We start from the raw sequence: 17,316 nt of genomic DNA on the forward strand, positions 1-17,316 counted from the left end.
ATGTTATTACAATTATTATTATTATCGATTTTGTTTATTATAAAATGATTTTTTTAAGTAATCTAATTATTTTACAATGAAAAATTAAGATACTCTTGTCCCTTTATTGTTACTTTCAAGGAAAAAGTACTGTAGATATTATTATTATTATTATTATTACTATTATTATTATTACTATGAAAGTATGTGAGTGACTTTTTGTTGTGATAATATATGAAGTTGCCTACATTAAAAATTTTGTTATTTTTATTATTTTTTTAAGAAATCTATTTCATCTAAAGTATTAAATACAGGTAACGTTGATGTGATAATCCTATGTTCTTACAGTGTAATTCCTGTAGTGTACTGCTAATGCAGCATGTGTGGCATTAGCAACACACCAGATATATAATAAGTGGGATAACATATGTTGCTCATTAAGTACAGGGAAATTTTATACTATAAAGATTCTAATTTTTATGATGCAATAAAATATGATATAAATAATACAATAAAGTTAAAAAATTCTGAAAAGTAAAAAAATAATACGTTTTCAATTTTTTTTAAATGCCAACTTTTTGAAATTGATTGAAAATTAAGGTTAATAAGTTGTTGCCACTTTTTTTTAATTTTTTGCCAATATCAAATATTTTAATTTGAAGACAATTGAAAAAGTATTATTTTTACTTCCTTTAACTTCATACAAGGGTAGTATTGTGATTCGTACAAGTATTGTGTTTGTGAAAAATTTTGGTTTTCAGATTTCAATGGAAATATCCATTTTGACTAGTTTCGGCATGACGTCTGTACTTATGTATCTCGCATAACTCAAAAATGCTGAGCCGTAGGATGTTGAAATTTTGGATTTAGGACTGTTGTGCACCTTCCCTTTTGTTTGCAACCAGCTTGACTAAAAATGTCCAAAAAAGCCTAAAATCCAAAAAATGAATTTGGACTTTTCCCTAACTGCAGTAATAAGCCCTCATTGAGAGCTTTTCAATGATATATACGAGGGTAAGTCAATTATTATCCGCAATGTAGTTATAAATTTTATTGAAATACAAATAGGAAACTTACATATACATAATTTTTCAACATAGTCCCCTTGCATTTCAATGTATTTGGTCCATCGTTGCACAAGCTTTCTAATGCCCTCATAAAAGAAGGTTTTCGGTTGAGCTGTGTGCCAAATATGCTTCTTTCACTGTTTTGTCTGAGGTAAACAGACAAAGTGCTTCTTCAGACTTAATGCTTCTCTGATTAGATCAAACAAGTGGTAGTCAGAAGGGGCAAGATCAGGACTATACGGAGGATAAGCCAGTACTTCAAAGTTGAGTTTCTGAAGCGTTTCAGCAGTGTAGGCAGCAGTATGTGGAAGGGTATTGTGCAATAACACAACACCTTTTGACAACAGTCCTCAGCATTTGCTTTGAATTGCAGGCTTTAGCTTGGCAGTAAGCATCTCACAGTAACACGCATTGTTTATTGTCGTGCCCCTTTCCTCATAATATTCCAGTACTGGGCCTTGTGAGTCCCAAAAAACTGTAATCATCAGTTTTACTGCGGATGGTTGGGTCTTGAGCATTTTTATGCAGGGCGAATTTGGATGTTTCCATTCCATACTCTGCCGTTTACTCTCCGGCTCATAATGATGGATCCATGTATTGTCACCAGTGATGATTCTGTTTTAGATGATGTCTCGTTCATTACCATTGCGATCAAATGTTTTTGGTAGTTGTCCAAGCGCGTTTGTTTATGCATCTGTGTGAGTCGTTTTGGGAACCATCTTGCACAGACTTTATGGCACCCAAGTCTGTTGTGGATGATTTCGTAGGCAGAACCATGACTAATTTGCAGACGTTGTGCCACTTCATCAATATTTACTCATCTGTCTAAGAAAACTATGTCACATGCACGCTTAATGTTTTCCTCATTTGTGGCAGTAAATGGTCGTCCAGCTCCTTCGTCGTGCGTAACACTTGTGCGACCATTTTTAATTTTTCAATCCATTCGTAGACACTCCATTGCAGAAACACACTGTTCCTGTACTGTACCAAAAGTCTTCAATGAATTTCGGCCCCTGATACACCTTCCGACCACAAAAAACAGATCACTGAATGTTGCTTTTCTTTGGTGCAAACAGTAAGCGGAGCAGCCATGGTTAACGGCAGCGATAATGGAACTAACCTAGCAGCAGCAAATCTGCACAGACATAACAACAATTAAACCACATGTGCGTCATCTACGCAACATGACAGTACTACCAACATAAACAAAAATGTAACTAAATTGCAGATAATAATTGACTTACCCTCCTGTATATATATATATATATATATAATCACTGCAGAGGGCGTACCGTAGGCACGCCTCTGCAGCTAATATTTTAAATAAGAAGGAAGCAGGAGGAAAAAAGGTGATATTGAAAAAAATATTTGAAGGTGGCAGGTGGAAAACAAGCATTGCGAATGGTCTGGCCCAGTATACAATGAGACAAGGAAAAAGTTAAAAAAGGAGGAAACATCTATATTTGTTATGAGCAGCATTTTTTATGCTGCTCAATGAGAAAAGCAATTCTTATTAAACAAAAAAAGCTGAAAAATTAGTGGTTAATAAAAATATAAATTTGAGAAATAACATAACATAACTTAGTTTGGGCCCAGACTTTTGAATTCGTGTTATTTTCTAATTTTAGTTTATATATTCATAAAAATATATAAAGTTTAAAAGAGATTTTTCAAATAGTTTTTTAATCTGCTTTTTATATTAAGGGTGCACTATGGCAAATTTTTCAACCACTTTTTTAAAAGTGTTATGTGAAAGTAATTTAATACCAGAATGACATTTGGTTATATATATATATATATATATGTATGCTAAAAAATTCCACTATTAAGCATTGATATCAGCAAACAAATAAAAATGTTAAAAATCACTTATATAGATTATACAAGTTTTCATTTCAAAATTCATCTATGTAGATTATCTGAAAGCAGATTACTCTGGAACCACCTGGAAGTGGTTCCATAATAGAGAAAGTTCCTCCTGAAAACACATTTAAGAAACAGGTGCCTGAGACCTTATTTTTATGAAGCAAGTTGAAATAGAGAACAAACATTACATTTAGTATATTTTTATATACAAGGGTAAATCAAATATAAACAGGATTTATGTTCCTGAGCGTCTACGGTTGGTAGGACTGGGTCTGTGCTTCTAATATGGTTGGATGGGATCATTAGGCGTGGGGAGACCATTCCACACTCCCAACAAATTCATCAGTAACACTCATGATGTTAGAGCACAGGTACACCCCTCTACTGTGCAACACATAATTATAAAATTTCTTGCTCGTGAAGGAGTTCAAGCGAAGAAAATTTTCCAGAGATTAACTGCACAGATCAAGGTCCAAACATTATCAAGGACTCATGTGTTTGTCTGGCATAGAGTTCAAGGAAGGATGAGAACAAGTGGAAAATCAGGAACATGATCACCGTCCTTGAACCAGAATTACAGATGAAAACATTTGCATGGTTCAAGACATTCTTGAAGATGATCAACGGGTGAAAGTATTCAAAATTGCAGAACAGGTTGGAATAAGTTATGGAAGCTGTCAAGCAATCATTACAAATGACCTACATTTCCGTAAAGTGTCTGCCAGATAGGTCCCTCGCCTATTGACTGCAGATCAGAAGTTGAGACATTTGAAGCTCTGTCAGAGACTTACAGCAAGTTTTGTGAAAGAAGGTGATGCGCATTTTTGAGTCGGATCGTCATCTGTGACAAAACATGGAACCACCACTACACTCCGCAGTATGGAGTGGCAGTGGAAAGGGGAGGCAGCCCCAGTGAAAGCCAAGACTCGACTGTCAGCTGGCAAGTTTCTTCCAACCATTTTTTATAACCAGTGACGCATTTTCCACATTGATTTTTTTGCATGAGTGACGCACAATCAATACTACTTACTACTGTGAGCTGTTGAATGAGGTGAGGGCTTTATATCATCGCAAAAGATGAGACCAACTGATTCGAGAGTCCATCTTCCTCCACAACAATGCCAGGCCCCATACTACAGCTTTTAACAGTTTCAAAAATAGAAAAAATGCACTAGACACCTTGATCATCCTTCCTACAGCCTGGATCATCTATCACCCTACGATTTTCATTTGTTTGGGCCGCTTAAAGAAGCTCATGGAGGAAAACAATTTGAAGATGACGAGATTGTGGAGGGATTTGTGCACAATAGGCTCCTGATACAACCAGCTTCATTCTATGATGCTGGAATAAAAAACCTTCCTTCTCGCTGGGTAAAATGTATTTCTAAAGCAGGAAACTATATAGAAAAATAAATTACATATGCCTTTTATTTTTCAATAAATAAATTAAAAAAAAAATAAACTCCCATTTATATTTGATTTACTCTCGTATTAAGTCAACAGTGACTTCAGGAAGTATGCTGCCCCCAGATTAGAACAATTCTGTTGAATCCAATATTTAAGAATATACTGAAATTTAATTTTTAAGAATACTGAACTTTTTCTGTCTGAGTTACATTAAATTAGGATGTAAAATGTTTTTTAATAAAAGTAGAAAATAAGTATAACAATGAAAGTAGTGTAATATAATTAAAGAAAAATAATGTAAATGTAGAAAATTTAAATTACCAAATTTAACAAAAATTATGATCTCACTAGCATAAATGGAAACTATAAAGAAATGCAGGGCAAGTTGTACTTAGACTGGAGATTTTTTTTTCTATTAAAAACTTCATTCAATCATTCATTTTAGACATTTATTCTATCAAAAAATATAAAAAGATTGAATTATAGCTAAATAAATTTACCTACAGTTGATTTTGTCGAGAGATGATTTTTTCTGAAAAATAATGCCTTTCATTTACAGCATTGGGTTTGCAATAATATTTCTGTTAACTACAATTTACTGAAGATGAAGATAAACCATTTAGACATATCTTAATAAGTGACATTAAATTATATTATTAATACATATAAAAAGCAGAAATTTTGCCCTTTTGCAACCATCTCTATGAGAGTAACTTGATGGGAATCTAATTTCTTAAATTTTTAAGGAATTATTTATGTGCATGGCAGCTAGAGAGCTGTAGAAAAAAAATGTTATCTATAAATACCAAAAGTGAGAGTACTTTTGTATACCAAAAGTGAGATCCTTAAAGGTATTTTGAACTTCTTCAAAGTTTGGTTCATTAACAGCTCCTAGATTAAGGGTATATTTGGGTATTTTTACCATTGAAAATGTGTGCATCAACATAATATGGTATAATCCCAGCCTGAGTTAATATATATATTTTTTTTTGTTAGTATTTTTCAGTTTTTATACTGACCCTTTTATACTTCAAACTATCTTTGTAGTTTTTTTAATTAGTGATGATATTTACTGGGGTCTTTTCCAAAAAATCTAAAATCTTAAATCTAAATTTATCTTTTCCAAAATGATAAAAAGTGTAAGTTTTTGTCTCAGAGAGAGCAGACCTTTACTACTGAAAAGATCATTATGATACTGTTAAGTTTGCATGTAAGTAGTGTTTGGATGAAATCTCTCATATAATTTGAGAAAATCATTGTAATAATAATAATTTGAGAACACCCTGCAGAGAATATTAGATGATACCAATGCTATTATTAGCAATAGTAGGTTGAATTTGCTGAGATTCAGTTATCTGGAAGTCAATTTTGATAAAAAGCTGATTTGTGGCCTCATTCAGAAAAATCTGTCTGAAAGGCAAGATGGTTACTTCTGACTTGTAAGTACCTCAGTGCAGAATCCTAAAATTTTAAATTAGTGATGGGTATCAGGCTTTAGAAGTAAATGGTCAAACCACACTTATGTATTTGCCTGATGGTAATGATCTCAACAAGAAGTGGCTAGAGACAGATTACCATGTTATGTCTACTATATTTAAAACCACCTTTATGGTAGAGATAGAAACACTATTAAGTTAGAATCGATATATTTCTGCTATCCTGAAGTGAAATTGGTTGCTTACAGCATCTTCAATAATGAAAATTTTAAGTTTAACAATGGCTGTTTTTTATGCAAAAAGGGTGCCTAGAAAAATTAATTTTGATTAATTTGTATCTAAGTACAAGATACAGAGGATTTCATTAATTTTACCTTTCAAAATTAAAGTTCTGGATATTGACGGAAGTCAAACATACTACTAAAAACGTTTGATGTTTCACATCTAAAAACATTAATATTACCATTAATTCTTAACAGCTCTACTGTTTCAAGAAATTAATTGTAATTATAATACATAATTATTTTTCTGGACAGTCAGGTCCATTAAAAGACTTATTTCAAACTATTTAATTCCTTAATGGTGTTTGGTAATGAAAAAAATTATTAGATCTCTTATTACTTAGATTCAGATTTTAGGAGGAGTAGAAGGCCCAGCTCTGTCTCATAGGCATTTCATCTATGAAGGATTTTTGCAACCTCCAGATAGGTAAGTGTTAGACAATTCCTCTGTCAAGAGTTGCCATTTCACTGGGACTAAATAAAGGTAAATTTTGCCCTTTAATGTAACAGATCATTGCTATCATGGGTTTTGGATATTCAGGATGGAGAATATTGAAAGGGCTAATAAAATCATGAAGTAGATGCAACAGGTATAGCCAATTACAATTTTTGGTCAGCTTGTAAATGGGAAACAACGTGCAGAGATAAAGCATGTAACTGAAATAATAATAAATAATATTACCCTTTTCATGATGCAATTGTTAATACTGTCATTTGGTTCACGGCTAGATCAGAATATTGAGAGGTTGACAATTTAGAATGTTTATATAATTACAGTTTATTGGTTTAAAATCTTCATAATTACAATCATACAAGTTAATAATGAATTTTAAAATACAAGTGACAATTAATGAACACAAATATTAATATGGTAATTACAACCACAATAATAATCATGATAATAGTAGTAAATGATAATAATATTACACATAAATAACAACAAATCAAACAATAAATACATGGCATATTACATAACATAATCAAAACAGTAAGCATGACATAAAAACAGAACGTAATACATACTTTAATCAACAAAGATAACAATCAAAATATTACACATCAAAAGAGATAAATGTCAATAGTAAATAATCAATACAGATACACATGACAACCCACTGGTTTGGTCTAATGGTGAACGCGTCTTCGGAAATAAGTTGATTTCGAAATCGAGTTCCAATGTTCAAATCCTGGTAAGGCAGTTACTTTCATACGGATTTGAATACTGGGTAGTGGTGTACTTTGGTGGATGGGTTTCACTTAATCACACATCTCAGAAATGGTCGACCTGAAACTTCACAAAACTACACTTTACTTACACATCACCTTCATTCATCATCTGAAGTAATAGCTGACGGTGATTCCCTGAGGCTAAAGACGAAAAAAAGAAGATACATATGACAGAGTTTAAAAAAAATAATCGTTCGAAATTTATTCCAGGTAGGTAAATATAATACTAGAATTCAGATCCATTAACCAAAGAAACCGCAGGTCTTAACCCTTTTTAACCACTAGTCTTATATTAACAAACAATCGTCCAAAGTTAACTTGCAAATACCTTAGTTTTACTGTAACTCACCGATAGTATTTCTGGTTTACTGGAATTACTCGAGGCATTATCGTACTTGTACCGAACTGGATTCAAGACTCTCCTCGCTGGCTAACATCTTGCAGACTCGTACCTGTGACTCTCCTAGCTGGACAGTCGCCGTAACGTCTTGCTGGATTAGTTTGCACAACTCCGCCGAACCCATACAACTCGCTGAACCGACGTAATAACGTCTCGCAGAACAGAACTGATTTTTAGCTGGTCTTCCAGAACTATTCATATTTCTAGCCTCTTTACCTGCCGGACAGGACTCAAGTCGAAGCGTGAGAGAACAGGTGTATATTGTGTGTCAGTGGGCAGAATAACAATGGACGATTGTTAAACGGACCTGTTCTTTACAAAAAGGGTTCTCCTTTTTATATCTTTCTGTATTACTTCAATTATTATACTTTCTATTACTATCATAATAGTTGGTAGGAATCCGTTACCCAAGCCCGCTATACCGGTCTTGTTACAATACGTAAAAAAAATTTATTTGGGGGTAAGCAGATATTTTACATGTTTTAAGTAATAAAATTCTCGGAAATACTGAATGAGCAACATAAAACCGAACCCATCATGAACTAACTGGCTACCAACACTATTTAAGAAAGACTCTCACACAACTAGCGCGATGCAACATTTAAACTACGTTTTATGTTTTTCTTATTTAATTTATCCGTATCATTCATAAAATTTCATTCCATCTTAACCTACCGATTCTGCTGCGGTTATGTTATCAGTTCGGTTTTATGTTGCTCACTCTGTGTAAGCGTTCTCTCATCGGTCAGAAGAGTAAATTATGTTTTCGCTCGTGAAGAGCTGAATGCAGGTAAAAGTAATTTTTTTCCTGATTAGCTTTCGGAAATAATAGTCAGGTATTACTTCAGAATATCTGATGTACGAGTGTAAGTGAAGTGTGGAGTCTTGTACAATTGCAGGTCGACCATTTCTGAGGTGTGGGCTTAATTTAAACCCAACCATCAAAGAACACCGGTATCCACGATCTAATAATCAAATCCAGGTAAAAGTAATTGGTAATGATTAAAATGTGGAAGTATGAAAGTGAGGTTAGTTTCTCCGCACAAACTCAGATTATTTATTTATTTTATTAAATGTATTATAACAACTAGAAGTGATTATATTTAAATATAGATGAATTTTCATTGAAATAAAAAAGATTTCTGACCTGTTCCACGATATATTAAAAAAGGTTATGAAATTTTTGCTTTTTATGAATATGTAATATTTATACATTTTTATTTTACTTAGTGTTTACATTACCGTTGTATGCTACGTAATGTTTTTTTTTTAATATGAATAATTAGAATTTAATCTAAAGATAGACAGAATAATTCATAAAATTAGTAGGTGTGAATATTTCAATCTGTTAAAAATGTTTGGCCAAAATTTATTTTGCTCATCCAAATTATTCTGTAATCATGTATTTGAAAATAAAATTACCATAATTGTCATTCAGTTAATACGTAGCATTTTAATTGGACTTTAGTGTGACTGACTAATTTCTACTGGTTTCCTATAACAGTTTAAATTGTTAATAAGTATGTTTAGGAGAATCCTAAGTTATCTGCCTAGAATGCTCAATATGATGTTGACATACCAATTTTTATATTAAATATTTCCTGATCTATTTTGCTATGCTTCAGCTATTTACACAGTTAATATACATAGTTGATTTTACAAATATGTAGAGTATATTATGAAAATATATTATAAATATATAGAGTAGTATTGTCAAAATATGTAGTTACATACACATTAACTTTCTTTAATACAATACATTCAATGATAATTTCATAAATTTTACTTTTTTGTAATTAATTTTTGTTGAACATTTTTAATTTTAAGTTTGTGGCATTACATTAAGTTTGTTATTGTTGTTAATTGATAGATTACCAAATGTAATTGTTGGCATTTAAATTCTTCAATGCATTTATTATTTATATTTTTAATAAAAGGTTTGTTAGCTTATAACAGATTATAACTTTAAATAGACTATTTATTCAGGCTGTCCAAACTGGATTAATGCTCTTAGGTACAGTTGATCATAGTATACAAGAAAAATGGGTAGTAAAATTTTGCTTTGATACAGAGACTTTTTAATCTATGGTTAACTAGCAGTAAATTACCATTGATTTTTTGTACCACAACAAGAATAAAATCATTTAAAGCTAATAAGAAATGCATTCACACGTAATTCTGAGCAATTACTTGATCACTTAAAATTTTTTTCATACTTAAAAAAATTTTAAGTATTTTTTTCATACTGTAGTAAATATGTTAGGATCAAGAAAACACAAAAATTAAATGTCAGAAAGCAGATTTCAACAGTAAGTGACCCTTGCAAGGTCAAAGTACGCAACCATGTTGTCAATACTCTAGTCAATTAGCAACCAATTTTGTGAGTTATCGAGACTTGTTCAGATGCTAATCCATTTAGTGGTGGGAGGTTAGGGTTAAGGTTAAAGTTGAGGTTAGATTAGTTTTGGAGAGAGAGGAATAAACAATTAACTAAGTTTAATAATCCTCTGAGTCAGCAGTTGAAGATGACTGAAAATGCTCTTCATAAGGTTATTATAAAATTGTTTGTTGTATATAAGACTAACACCAGGGAACATGTGGTGTAGTGTCTATATTTTTTTTAAAAATAAATTCCACTAAGTGTCATATTAGATTGTGTTAAATGCTGCTATCCCATGGTAATCTATTCCTAATCTCTCCCCACAAAAGTCTAAAATTACTACAATTGTATTCTCTGAGAAAAAAGAACCTTATGGAAAATTTTTGCCAGAAATACTAGTAGAAGTACTACAGGATAGTAGGTCATATATTAAGTTGCCTAGGATTAGTTTATTTTGTTTTGTAAGGAAGTAAAGAAAAACTAAACGGGCAGACAAGTAATTACAAATGGAAAAATATGATAATTTTAGTCAAGTGACTAGTGACTTATCCAAGAAAACCCTATAAGTTTACGTTAAAATAACAAACAGATCTATGTTTGAATTAGAGCTCATTTTTTAAATTGCTCTAAGTTTTTAAAAAATTCTTCTGCCATTTTTTATATATATACCGAGCGAGGCATAAGAACTTAACAAATTTGGAGGGATCATTGTAGTGGGAGTAAAGAGATGGATTAGGTCTCATATAGTTGGTTTGCCTCTACCGTTTTCAATACCCATTATGAGTTCGACCAGTGAACATCAGGACTTTGTTGATGAAGCGTATTATGAAAACAAACAGTCTGTGATAGCGATGCAGAGAGCATTCCATACACACTTTGTGTTCATGCTCAGTCTAAATGCATCTGTACCACCTGGAAAAATAATTATTCTATGGATTTCTAACCTTTGGGCAACTGAACTGGATACACACTGAAAAGAAAATAACCTGGTAGACCTAGGACTGTTAGAAGAAAATGTGAAAACAGTAAGAGCATCCATTCAGCAATTGCCAAAGCCTTTTGCTCATAAGCATGTCATGACACTGAGGATATCAAGTTAGTGTTTGAGCAGGCATGCTGATTTAAAACTGATCCTTACAAGATTATGTTGGCCCCAGAATTAGATGAGAGAGATCATGCGAACTGTAAGTTAAGGAAGAGGTCAAACACATTGTTGACAACAACGGTCGCCATCTGTCTGATGGTGGCTGATGTACTTTTCAGAAATATACTCAGTTTTTTGTATATTTTTTATATCTCTTCAAAATCTGGGAGATCTTTATGAACCATCCTGTACTGTATTAGGAAAGGATTAAAAAAAACTTGTTTATCCTGATTAATGTACAGGGGTGATGGGTAATTCAGTCTTTGCTACTGATTAAAATATTGTTCGGACAAAATAATTTCAAATGACAGAAATATGTTCTTGAGAAATAATTGAAAAGCAATTGAATTGTCGTAATATTGATATTACTTTTAATACAGAGTGATTCAAAGAAACGGGAAATTTTTAAAAATTAAATAACGTTAATGAAAAATTTTTTTAAAAAAATGAATTTTATTTCATGTAATTAACAAATGTTTAACATTTGTTAAACATTTGGCATTTTAGTTTAATTTTTAAAGATGACATCTTGCAGGTGACCTCCTCTTCTACATAAACACTCACGAAGTCCCTTCGTTAAATTGTTCATGGTTTGACGTAACATCTCAACTGGAATTTCCGCAATTGCTTCGTTGTAGCAGGTTTACTGTGGAACACTTTGCTTTTAAGGTGACCCCACAAAAAGTAATCGCAAGCTGAGAGATCAGGCGATCTGGGAGGCCATCTAATGTCACCATTTCGTGAAATGACACGTTGTCCAAACAATCGGCGTACAGCTGCGATTGATATTCGTGCAGTATGTGACGTTACTCCGTCTTGTTGAAACCAGGCTGTGTTAAGAATTGGTGGAAATCTCTTTTGTTGTTCCACAACAAAGGTTTCAAAGCATGGCTACGTAACGAGCCGACGTCACTGTAATCGCAAGACCGTTGTCATCCTCAAAAAAATAAGGGCCTATAACACCGTAAGATGACATAGCACACCACACGGTCACTTTCCTGCTGTGCAACGGACGCTGGTGTAGCTGCGTAGGATTTTCTTGTCCCCAGTATCTGAAATTTTGCTTGTTAACAAATCCACTGAGGTGGAAATGCGCTTCGTCTGACATCCACAGTTCGTGAACAAACTCTTCGTTATCATTTATCTTCTGAAGCATTACATTACAGAATTGTACTTGCACACTGCATCGTTCGGTTTCAGTTCCTGGACGATCTGCAACTTGTATGGATGGTATTGCAAGTCCTTCACTATCATTCTTCGAACACTTGAACTATGCAATTGTAAAGATGCTGAGAGACGACGGATTGACCGATGTGGACTTAGTGTGACAGCATCTTGTAAAGCTTGAACATTCTGTGGTGTACGGACGGTTCGCTCATGGCTTGGAGGTTTCTTTTTCATTGCTCAAAATTAGATATCCATGTTTTAATTGCATGTGCTGATGGAACACGTCGTGCCATCACAGATTAAAATGACGGCAAAATTCTCTACGCGCTTCCTCCACACTGTCATTGTTTTTGTAAAACGCTTTGATAGCAAATGCACATTGTGCACCACTCCAAGGATCCATGACAACTAAATGGCAGGTTAGGTTAGAGAGGCTGGCGCCACTTAAGTGGTACCAATCGCCCACGGCTACCAACACAACTTTCAAAATTTCCCGTTTCTTTGAATCACTCTGTATTTATAAATGTTATAAAGAAATGTGTTAGACACATAAATTTGTTACAAATTCAAAGTAGCTACTTTTTATAGATTATACAAAGCTTTGTGGAAGCATGAGTTATGATAGGGAAACAGAATATTTAAAAATTGATAATGCATATTATAAGTGTCATAGTAATAAGATAAATTTTTATGTTACAAGATGCAAATATTTAGCAATTATTCATATAAAAGTTAAAGAAATTTATAAGGTGCAGATGTTAAGGACCTGGACATTTTCTTCTCACCTAATTTAAAGTATAGTGAGCAAATTATTGTAGTAGTAAACCAGTTTTGTAATTTATAAAAATATATTTCATTAATTATAAAGGAAAATCTTTAATCAATGTTATGTTTTTTTTTTTAATTTCAGAATTTTGCTCATCTTCCTTCAAATTCTAATAACTTTAGAAAGTTAAAATGATTATTTTTTACAGATTTAAGTAAGTGTTGATTGAAAATATAATGACAGACGTTTAGAATATTATTATATTTTCAGAATGAACTGTTTTAGAAATTAATTCAATATCACTGTGTTTGTACGAGTAAGTGAATTTAGAATGTGCTGCAAAAGTATTTATGAAATTTTATTGTTATATTTTAAGGATAAAAAATGGAAGAAGTATTTTCCTGAAATTGTGTTTTATTTACACTGTGTGAATAGAGGGTACAAACCATGCGTACTGTGGGATATTGGTCCTTCATTAAGTATTAGTGTTTTAAAAAACTTAATTAAAATCTTGAAGGACAAATCTCTTCTAAAATCTTTTATATATTTATTTACATTTGAAGATGAAATTTTTATTGTAAATTTAGAAATGATTTGTCAGTACTTGGACAGGTTTTCAAGCAATATTAAATTTATTGACTGTAGTATGAATATTAGTGAGCCTGTTATAATCAATTGTGATAGATTAGAACCTATTATAGACATAATTTGTTTTCTGAAAAAATATTTTTTTACATTTTTAGAATCTCACAGACAAAATGGGATTTGTTCTGATGATTTTTTAGATTTAAAATTTGAAAATAAGATTCATTTTTTTTGTCCACCTACAATTTTTGGAATTTTACTAGGTTTTCCAGTAGTTTATTGGTCAGCAGATATATTAATTGGCAATTGTTTATCATTCATTCCTTTAAATGTTTATAAACTAAAAATCAGTGATCCTGAAATTTCAGATTTTATTAACTGTAAGTGCACATTATACTCTTTCAGTGCTCCAGTTTCTTCAAATCTTGATAACTTTGTAGATTGTTGGTTAAAAAACTTAAATCAATCTATTACTGTGCAATTTCAGTTGTTTAAAGAAGTCGTTACACTTCCATGTGTTCAGTTATGATAAAATTTTTGTGTACTTTAAATTTACTAGATTTGTGTACCAAAGAATTGGGCTAGTTTACAAAGTAAGATCTAGCTTTTATAATAATCATCATTGTCTATGAGTTTGTACAGAAATAAAAAACTGCCATAATTATAATTTATGGATGATGTGTTTGTTTGATGAACATATACGTGTTGTGCATAAACTCTATTGATTTTTCTGTTATTTTTTTGTACACATTCACGTGCATGTACTCTCACACACACATATATGCACACGCACACCTAGCATCATCATTACCCATTGTCATAAAAAAATTGATTTGTAGTGATGGTAGTTTTGCTTTGACACAAATAAAGTTGTCCAACACCATAACAATAGCTTGTACAGTTTGGAGACTGTGTTTACAATTTAGCACTTCATCAATTTTTTATCCCAGACCAATGTCACACTGACAACCTAATGTAAATTCAAAACCAATGGCTTCCAGAAAAAGGAAATAAGGCTTTGTTTGGAAAATAAAATGATATGACTACTTTTAAAAAGAGTTTGAATATCAACTTCTCTCACTTGGACAGTAAATCATTACTTCAAGGTCTTAAATTAAATTTTAATAGTTTTATTTTTACTTTTCAGTTTGTTTAGTTTTAGATCATGTCTTTGACTACTTATAAATCTTAATAGAAAAAAGATTGTTACATTTAAAATAGAATAACAGACTTTTTTGTAGTGTAGATTGTTCTGTCTTTCTTTCACATTTAATTTAAATTTAAACTCTCATTAGTCTATAGAGGTTTGTTAAATTTGAAATAAATCAAATCCTTTTGTAAAGCATTATTGTGTTTTTTAATATTAAATTGTTAATAAAATGTTATTTTGTAGAACCTACATCCCAGTTTTAGCATTAGCATTAATAAGATCAAATTTTAGTCAATTTTTTTTTTTTTTTTTTAGATATGGTGCTTTTCAGGCAAAGTTTTTCTGTTTCATATTCTAGTTTATTTAAAATTATTTTTTTATGGAAGCTAATTATTGTTTTTTTTTTTTTGTGAGTATAAAAATATTTTCATTGGAAATAATACGGTTTCTGCCATTTTTCATGTGTGTTACAGTTGTGAATCATTGATAACATGAAGAGATAAAGAAATGTAATCCAATAATGGTGAATTGTAGGACAACTTTTGGGACCTAATTGGTGGCCAACAAAAGATATTTTAATTTGAGTTTTTATCATTTTGTAACCAAGTAATATAAAAAATATAGTAAAGATTTAAAGATTTTTAAAACAAAAATTCAAAATGTCACTTATTATGAATTTGAATGGCAGATGTTAGAAATAGAGTGGAATTAATTAAAGTAAGTAGTCATCTAAAAACTTTCATATATCTGCTCCTTAGTTTATATCAGTATCTAGTTCTTGTATTGGAGGTACAGTCGCTATCCAATAATGATAGGATTAGTAACTGCTATTATGTGCCCGTTATCCATATTTTTTAAAAAGATTTTAGCGCTATATTACTAAGAAATAATTATAACCATTTTTATTTTTGGCCAACTACATTTTTATGTGAGATTTATATACAGTAAAATTTCCTTATTCGTGGGGGTTACAGACCGTAAAATAATACTGCGATTATAGAATGGAACTAATACTCATTTAAAGAAGAATGGTTAGGTTATAGGTAAAATGAAAGAAAAATCGTGCGTTATTATTTAGGGCGATGTTATTGATGAAATACAGACGGCAACATTAAGTATAAGCATTGGCTTAGTACTATATATAAGTGCAGTATACAAAAAATATTTAACAAAATACAGTGCATTTCCTAATGTACTCGTAAGTACTTATTAAACTGTTTGATTAAAAACTCACTATAGTACGTACAGTATTAGAAAATGGTATTATATGTTCAAATCGTATTTTGTAAATGCCTTAAAAAGTAAAAAAAAAAACAGTACTGTGTACACAAAAACTAAAATTACTGAAAAGGAAATTTCCATAACTAACCTACAGTGTTTTGTATTGCATATACAAAAATTTGTAATTTTTTCTAGTGTTGCTCTTGTTTTTAAATCCATGTGAAGTTCTGTGTATTCTTGCATGGCATCTTCAATTTTGCACTAAAGATTAAGCTTCTATTCAAAGGTAGGTCAGCATCTATAAAAAAAAACTGGATAAGATCATGGTATAGATAATGGCTTCGATAAGCATTTTGACATTTAACTGTTTTCCAAAGATCGTATCTTCTACCTGTTCACATTCATACTATACCCGCGCCATTAAATCTTTCAATATTGTAATTTTTTAATGTCATTATGTATTTGCGTACATAAAGTAATGTACGCAAAAAGTTTAGCCGCGAATATTGAAAAGACATCGCAAAATATTGCACAGCGAATAAGCAGATTTCACTGTATCAACTTATAATTTTGAGTTTACTTTTTCTCTAATTAGTTTAAAATTATTTTTGTAAGGAATTTAAGTATTAGTTTTAAGTTTTTGTTATTTTAAACTATAAACTGTTGGAATAACATTCTCTATTAATAAAATATTTTAAAAGATTCACCAAATAAGGTCACTAGAGCGTCTGAAAACACTTTGCAGTGCCTTATTAAAAATGTGTTATATAACTGGTCCAGTTTGTTGCTTCTAAAGTTTGTACTTTTAACTTTCACTCGGCCATAGATAAAAATACAACGGAAATTTTCAACAAATTTCTTTGTTTTTATATGGATCTGTTTACTGTTTAAACAGCAAAACATAAACCTTTTTTCATTTTTCAAATATAGGTCCTTGCAGATTTATTATTATTGTGTTCACTATATTACCATCTCAAACAACTGTTCTATTATTTGCATATATTTATTAAAATGGTATAAAAAGCCCTTGCATGTGACAACAATAAAAAAACATTACAATTATAAATAAAACAAAAATAATTAATTATTAAATTATTATTGTCGTTAAAACTCATTCTTAATAAAAATTTAACTATTCTTGATACTAATGACATTTTTCATTTAAATTATTAACATTACAAAATTTGTATTTTTGTCCAAGGTCTTAACATTTTTATTGGATAATTGGATGAAAAAATTT

The 17,316-nt window shown here is 31.3% G+C and overlaps 1 long non-coding RNA gene across 1 annotated transcript; it reads left to right on the plus strand.

Moving 5' to 3' along the window:
* Window positions 1–8,332: 8,332 nt before the first annotated feature.
* LOC142321938 (uncharacterized) lies at window positions 8,333–17,109 on the plus strand. Its single transcript, XR_012755745.1, has 3 exons — window positions 8,333–8,834; window positions 13,265–13,334; window positions 15,329–17,109. It is a non-coding gene; the product is annotated as an uncharacterized LOC142321938 (long non-coding RNA).
* The last annotated feature ends 207 nt before the right edge of the window (window positions 17,110–17,316 follow it).

Source organism: Lycorma delicatula, chromosome 3, assembly GCF_047948215.1.
Source record: "Lycorma delicatula isolate Av1 chromosome 3, ASM4794821v1, whole genome shotgun sequence".
NCBI classification, from domain to species: domain Eukaryota; kingdom Metazoa; phylum Arthropoda; class Insecta; order Hemiptera; family Fulgoridae; genus Lycorma; species Lycorma delicatula.